The following is an 8378-nucleotide window of genomic DNA, read 5'->3' as shown; positions in this document are numbered from 1 at the left end:
CCTTAGTCGTCCATAACACAGCTTGTATAGATCTTTTATTACTAAATATAGAATAAATGTTCATGCACTGTATATAGAAACAGGCAGATATTTTGGTACAGCCAGAAATGAACTTTTGTGTAGTATGTGTAATAAAAATTCTATTTAAGATGAGTATCGTTTTATTTTAGAATGTGATAAATATAACGATTTCATAAGCAGATATATATTAAGAGTTATTTCTATGAGAGACCATCGACTTTTAAATTAGTGCAACTGTTTATATGTGAGAAATGTCAAAGAGCAAAACAACTTGGGAAAATAGTTATACTCCGCAGAAAAAGCACGTAATGTTTAATTATTCAAATGGTTTTGTTAGTTGAATATGTCTATATATATATATTATCATACTCCGATTCATTCTTTCATTAATTTGTATAATTTGTGTATAAATGTTATAGTATGTTGTATATTGTATATTGTCTATTGAATATTTATATTGTGTAAATCCAATAAGCTGTATTTGCATACGGAAATAAAGTATTGGTATATATACTTATCATATACTTAGAGTAAATAACTTATAATTTTTACAGTATGATAATAGCATTAAATTTACGTGAATTCCAAATTTTCCGAAATGGTGTTTAGCGGGCTGATATGAAAAATTTATCACATGCTTCCGACTATTATCACACATGCCTTTCCGTAACGTTATCGCATGGTATTCCGGCGTTACTCGGCAAATTCCGGAAAATACACCTCAAATGGTACGTTTTCAGTAAAAAGGACATAACCAAGTAGGGTACAAAACAATTATTAGAAAACAGGAAAATATATTATGTAAAATGCAAAAGAACAAATGATACAATAAATGCATTTTTCAAAGTTTCCAGCATAATTTAGAAAGTTACTTTACAAATGTTGACTTTTCCAAACAGTGTTCATTATGTTTTGTTAAATTTTTATTTATCGTCAATACAAAAATATATTATACTGTTGGTTTTTTTTTTACTCTGTTGAGGCATATGATAGAAGAATTAAATTCATTTCATATCGGATGTATTACATTTGGCGTCCGACGTCCGGAAACGGCTTTTCACTTTTTGAACTTCTACTCGAGAACCACTTAAAACGATCAATATATTAAACTGTTAAGTTTCTCCATTGTTGAAGCATATGATAAAAAGATCATAACATTTAATTTTTCATATCAGATGTGTTATCAGCCCTCGGTCAATAGAAAATGAAAAATGCCATGTAATAATCTGATAATATTACATTTTACATCATATTTACTGTGTTTCAATAAAGTTCGTATACAGATAAAACATTAACTCATGATTAAGGGATTGAAGATGATGTCCTCAGTTATGTCCTCAGTTATTTATCTCCCCTTAAACAATTTTCAAGTGAACGTTTTTAGATCACCTGACCCGTCGTCGTTAACTTTTACAAAAATCTTCTCCTCTGAAACTACTGGGCCAAATTTAACCAAACTTAGCAATAATCATCATTGGGTCTCTAGTTTAAAAAATGTGTCCGATGGCCGCCATGGCTAAAAATAGAACATAGGGGTAAAATGTAGATTTTGGCTTCTATCTCTGAAAGCATTTAGAGTAAATCTGACATGTGGTAAAATTGTACATTAGGTCAAGGTCTATCTGCCCTGAAAATTTCAGACAAATCAGACAACCCGTTGTTGGGTTGCTGCCCCTGAATTGGTAATTTTAAGGTAATTTTGCAGTTTTTGGTTATTATCTGGAATATTGTTATAGATAGAGATAAACTGTAAGCAGCAATAATGTTCAGCAAAGTAAGATCTACAAATAAGTCAACATGACCAAAATGGTCAATTGACCCTTAAGGAGTTATTGTCCTTTATAGTCAATTTTCAACAGTTTTTCATAATTTTTTGTAATCTTTTACAAAAAATCTTCTCCCCTGAAACTATATAGTCAAATTCAACCGCCTGCCAACCAACATGGCCGTTATGGCTAAAAATAGAACATAGCGGTAAAATGCAGTTTTTGGCTTATATCTGTAAAACTAAAGCATTAAGAGCAAACCTGATTGGGTAAAATTGTTAAGCAGGTTAAGATCTATCTGCCTTGAAAATTTCAGACGAATCAGAAAATTCTGTTGTTGGGTTGCTGCCCTTGAATTGGAAATTTTAAGGAAATTTTGCAGTTTTTGGTTATTATCTTGAATATTATTATAGATAGAGATAAACTGTAAACAGCAATAATGTTCGGCAACGTAAGATCTACAAATAAGTCAAATATGACCAAAATGGTCAATTGACCTTTTAAGGAGTTATTGCCCTTTAAAGTAAATTTTTAACAATTTTTCGTAAATTTTTGTAATATTTACAAATATCTTCTCCTCTGAAACTACTGGGACAAAGGCCACAATCTTCATTAGGGTATCGAGTTTAAAAAAATGTGTCCGATGACCCCGCCTGCCAACCAACATGGCCAACACGGCTAAAAATAGAACATAGGGGTAAAATGCAGTTTTTGGCTAATATCTCTGAAACTAAAGCAAAAGTATAATGCTGCATCAAGTGTAAACAAAAATATCAGGTGAGCGAAACAGACTCCTTGGAGCCTCTAGTTTTAAGTTATCTAAGTTTTGTTGATATTGCTTTCGTTGTGTCGATATTTAAGAATGATCTCAATGTAAAATCATTTGTATAAAATAAAAACAAACAATATATGTTTTCTCCTCTCAAACTGTTGCATCATGTTCTATTCGGTTTTCTAGAAGATTAAATAACATTATGCTTGAAATTGTCCGACTTAATAACTTATATCCTTTGGTACATTTTATCCCATGTGCACTTTTCTATAAACAATAAAATACACATTCACGATATATAATTGATCTACATACATTTCTTTCTCTGCATGGATTAGCTATACAGTTATTATTTTTCATAGTTTCGATCGAAGAAGTGCAGTGACGAGATTTGAATTACTATTCTAGAACAAAGATATTTAAAGATTTAGGGAGCCTTGTAGTCATCAGGTCATTTATTTTGAACCCAAATGTGAACGTTTGGCATTATCAATTAGTCAACAGTTTTATAACAGAATCTTGTTTTCCTATTTACTTAGTTATAAGGAACAGTTTGCACGTGCAAATCATTAGATTTGCTAACAATCGTGATTTTCTTTTTAATTTAGAGAGGGGAAATATAAATTGATTTCCCTCTTATATTTTCTCTTGAAAAATAAAAAGATTTTGATGAAGGGATGAACATATTTGCCATATAAAATACAACTATCAAAATTATGTGGGAATCTAAGGGATGGTACGGTATCCGAGAGCCAAGATTACATTTGCTTTGTCATTTAATTTTGTATTTGACGATTTGATCATCAATTATTAAAACTCCCATTAACTTGACTGATAAAACAAGTCTTGTGTTCATATTTATTTAACGTGTCTAGTTACTCATCTATTGTAAATAGTAGAAAATCCAGCAAACCATTGTCATACTTTAACAAAATTGCACTTCTTTTGTTTTTAAATGAAGAAAAAAAATATGTGTTAAAGCTGGCTTGAAAATCATAAAAAGGGGGGACTAAAATTGAAATAAAAATTAAACTAACATGACTTTTGAAATCAATTCAATTGTATGAACCAAATTGAAATCTGATTTAAATGTTTGAGTCCTTTTTCAAGCTTTTTTTTTCGAAACACAAACAAATATATGCAGATTTACTTACATTTCGTTGACAGTCTAGATATGTCTTGATCACCGCGGAATCAATGTATTTATTCAAGCTGATCATAAACATGAATACTCTGTACGGTGATGATCACTTATTCATTAATAATTTAAAGTTATTGTAATATGGTACTGAGTTTTAATGAAAATATACTAGTAATATCAATCATTGACGAATATCTTATTTTCAATCGGTTTTTAGAATTACTTGGTGAATTGCTTTTTAGGCATCGGGTAAATAGACTAAAGCGTCTTTTAGAACTTTATTGTATTTAAGCATGAACATTGTGTTGTTGTCATAGGTAAAAAGAAAAGCTGTCAAACAAATAATGATTAATGTTTTTGGTTTTTGGGATATGGCTTCCTTTTTTTGTGTTATTTGATGTTTGTTGCTTATTAACTTCTGATAAATTAAAAGCTCCTGTATTTTGTTTTGGCCATATTGCACCACTGATAAAAGCAAAACTGAAATACTTATCTAATGCATCAAATTAAAATTGGTATCATATATTTTAGTATCAAATTAATTCAATACTAAATTTATCGTTAAACTATTTTTATGATTTGATTATTCATTTTTGATATTTCATTATAGCATATATTATTATTTTGAAAAGGATACAAATGTCTCGTACGTCTTAAAGGTAGGAATCTAATATGATTTTTTTTTCAGATTTTTATATTGTGTATGACAGTGTATATTAGAATGTGACACAAAAATGAACTATTGACTTACTTTCTTACTTACTTACCATATTTCTGGTTAGTATGTAAGTCGTCCGTGGATTAATGAAAGTATTTCTGCATGCGACACAACAAACAGTAGAGAATTGACTATAACCCATGGTGTCATCATTACACGCTTGTTAAAATTCAACAGAGTATTACAAAGAATCATGAACGAGACAATAACCGATCAATGGAGGAGGACATCAAACAGAAAAAAAACTGCAGAAAAAGTTTTAATAGATAAATAATGCAGTCTGGCTCTTATTAAAAAGTCGAGTTTCCTAGCTGCAAACACATAGAGCTGAATGTATTTCTTTGTATTTATTGTGATGACCTTTGCACCTCGTATGAGGTAAGAAAATATGTTTTTTTAAAGCCGCTTAACTTTGCTTCTTATGCTTGCCTTTGCTTTTTAAACAGATTTGCTATGTTGTAAACTGTTGTTATTTTCATATTTGTGTTTATCTAAATATCAAGGTTTACATGTTTATGTAGTTTTGGTATTAATAATTTTGACCCGCTATGACATTTCCATGCATATGGAGGTTGAACGTCATTGTGAGAAAAAACAAAATATAGTTTTTATCATGCTTTTTTCCAAAATATGATAAAAAGTATGGGTCACCGGACTTTTTTTCACGCTACAGGTTGTGCAAAATTGTCAGATTTTGTATAGATTATGCATGGAAAATCCAATTTTGTGTGATAAAAAGAAAACTACACCATTGAATTTTAAGATAAAATGTGAGAAGATAGCTCTTATAACATGCTTTCAGATAAGAAAAAGAAAATATGGGGTCATCGGACTTGTTTTCTTACTACATATTAAAATAGGTAAATTCATAACACTTTCTATTATAAAAATTACTTTATCTGAGTTATCTCCCCTACTATTTGAGTTATCCCCCCTTATGTGGCAAAGTTGAAAAAAAATGAATCAAACAAAAATAATGTGGTTTTTTTTAGAAAAAACAGCCGTAAATATGATAAAACACATGATTGTATATTGTATTTGAATAAGATAAACTCTTTCTCAAGTAGTTTATCAATTTATAAGGGACAGTCAGTTGATATAAAACGATTGACATGAATATATGCGATGCATAATAAGGAGTCCAAATCCTCAAAATATCCATATATAAGTAAACAGAAAAGAACAGGCAAACTATTCATCCAAGAAGTTCAAAGAAGTCGTCTCGAAAGATAGGTTTGCAAGATAGATTTAAAATGTATTAGTAATTGACTTCCAGTTACGGATTATATTAGTAATTGACTTCCAGTAACGGATTATATTAGTAATTGACTAATACGGATGAAGGATGAGTGGGGATACGAAGGCAACATCGGTGGCAATTGTCTATGGATTTTTACAATATATGAAACTCTAGCCCAGCACGTTTACACACATCCTATGTTGAAGACGGTAAAAATAATAATAAACTGAAAGTAAATTAATAATTTACATAACTTTTTTCAGATGGCTCCTTCAACTTCCTCTATATTCACCTGAATGATCTTTAATTGTCATGTCGAAAGAAAAAGTAGAAAACTTTGCCTTGGCTTTTGTTTTTGCTGGCAGGTACATTAGTCCTGAAGAAGTTTTCAGTTTTTGGTTGAAATGAAAAGTATTTCAAGCTAAATAAAATGATAAAAAAATAAAAATTCTTTGCTCAATAGATTTTCATAGATAGAATCTAATTAGTACCGTATCAAATGCATATCTGAGATGTTATTTCAATTTTTGTAAACTACTTATACCAAGGATTTGTTACTATACAAATCCTTGCTTTTATGCTGTTACGCTTCGCATGCTATGCGGTATAGAGATATGTATCATAAACCTATGTTAGAAGAAAAATTAAAAAATGAAAAAATCTTTCAGCTTTCATCGAGATAAATTTTATACTTACTTCATTAAAAATTTAAACTACACCTTTTTTAACTGTATGTATTACATATGAATATTCCAATACTCTGTTGGAGATTTCTAAGCATCAACAAAATACAATAATTTTGTACTTTATAAATTAGTGCGTTCGTTAATGAGATGTCGTCATCGAATACAGTCTCATTGTGACGATATTCAAAAAGACTCATTTCATTGTTATTACAACAAATATGTCATCATAACATGAGTGTTTTGTTTCAGTATATGCAGGATAAATATGCAAAAAGCCAATTTTAGACATGGTACCCTCATAAGCCTGGAAATCTTACGGCTGGTCACATATGAGTGTACAATTCAAATTCATCGCGAGGTAAAGGAAAGAGCTAGATTTATTTTTGCCATATACATATAAGCTTGAAAAGGTAGTACAAATGAGATAAAATTTATCTTGTACATTTTATTAACTGTTCAAAGTCGAAGAACAACACTGGCCATAGGAAAACGACATTTGTTTGGATAGCTTAGGGGAATATATATATATACAATTCCCGTCTCATGTAAACTACGGTTATTAGGTAGATAAAATATTATAATTTATTTATTTTAAATATTTTACATAGACTATAGACAAATGTTTTTGACCTTAACCGTGCTAAACAAAAAATGTCTGCGACTATTTTCGCAAAAAATCTTACGATTAAAATTATCGTAAATCATATTGAATTGTTCAAGACTAACTAATGTTTTACTCATAAGTTTTTGTTTAATAAAAAATTTCCATAAAACGTGTTAGGGTAAGCATCGGGTATGATAAGTTAGAAGGCAGGAAACAGAAATATATATTGTTGGCCTTGATATAAATGAGAAAGTAACTAAACTCAACACAAGCCAATCAACTTTGATATTTTCACCTGACAATGATTACTGTAAATTCAGAAATTATTGCGTGCATTTATTATTGCGATTTTGTCATTTTAGACTAAAATGCGATTTTACTTTTTGCGATATTGAGAAAAATCCTGTTTAATTCATATAAAATAATTCAAAATGCGAGTTTAAATTATTGCGATTATAACTCTGTCGCATTTTTCGCAATAATAAAAACATCGCAATAATTTCTGAATTTACAGTATATAGACTGGTAACTGTGAAACGAAAACCTCCGTTTTATTCATTAATTAATCTATGAAAATGAAAATGGACACAAATGTCAGATACTTATTTTAGACCGAGGTCAAGCACCTCAGTTTTCATGATATGGACTTTCCAGCTTGTTAAACCTTAAATGAAATAAATAAAACTTATATGTATATGAACTCTTCAAATTTAGATTTTCAAATCTGTAGGCCTCGAGCATCAAAGAGACATTAATTGCCGAAATCTGCATCGTATGCAGTATATTAGTATCGTTGATGTTAATTTATCATATAAAGTGGTCACCGATTAGGAATGTGTTCCAAAAACATGTGGCAAAAAGTAACAGAAATATTTAACTTGTAATGCAATTTACTTGATTTATAGACAAATATCACTGAGTGTACCGATCTGAAGCATGCAAAAAGCTAAATAATTTATACTTTGTGATCACATTTCAATAGCCAATTTTGACTCAACTCTTATTTGCTAACGGAAAATATATATAAATCTAGAATACGTCATCTTATCTAAAGATCTTGTTATGTAAAGTGAATGCAGTTTTATGTAAAATGTTGCCAATTGACAACTTAAAAGTGGGAATACAGCTTTGATTAAGCCGTGATAAATATGGTTATTTTAAGAAAAAAGTTTCACCTGCAGCAATCAATTATCAGTAATATGTATGTTAACTCATTATAGATATCAGGCTTGAAATTTTGTACGTCAGACAAAAGACTCATCAATAACGCTCGAATAAAAAGTTAAAAGGTCCAAGTAAAGTGCTCACCGATTAGTAATGTGTTCCAAGTAAATGTGGCAAAAAGTAACAGAATTATCTTTTTGCAAAGCAATTTACCTGATTTATAGGCAAGTTGAAGAGCATTGAATACCCAAAATTTCAAAAGATTT

Source organism: Mytilus californianus, unplaced genomic scaffold (genome assembly GCF_021869535.1).
Source record: "Mytilus californianus isolate M0D057914Y unplaced genomic scaffold, xbMytCali1.0.p SCAF_6, whole genome shotgun sequence".
In the NCBI taxonomy this organism is placed as follows: domain Eukaryota; kingdom Metazoa; phylum Mollusca; class Bivalvia; order Mytilida; family Mytilidae; genus Mytilus; species Mytilus californianus.
The sequence above is the reverse complement of the archived record's forward strand: the minus strand, read 5'-3'. Positions refer to the sequence as shown.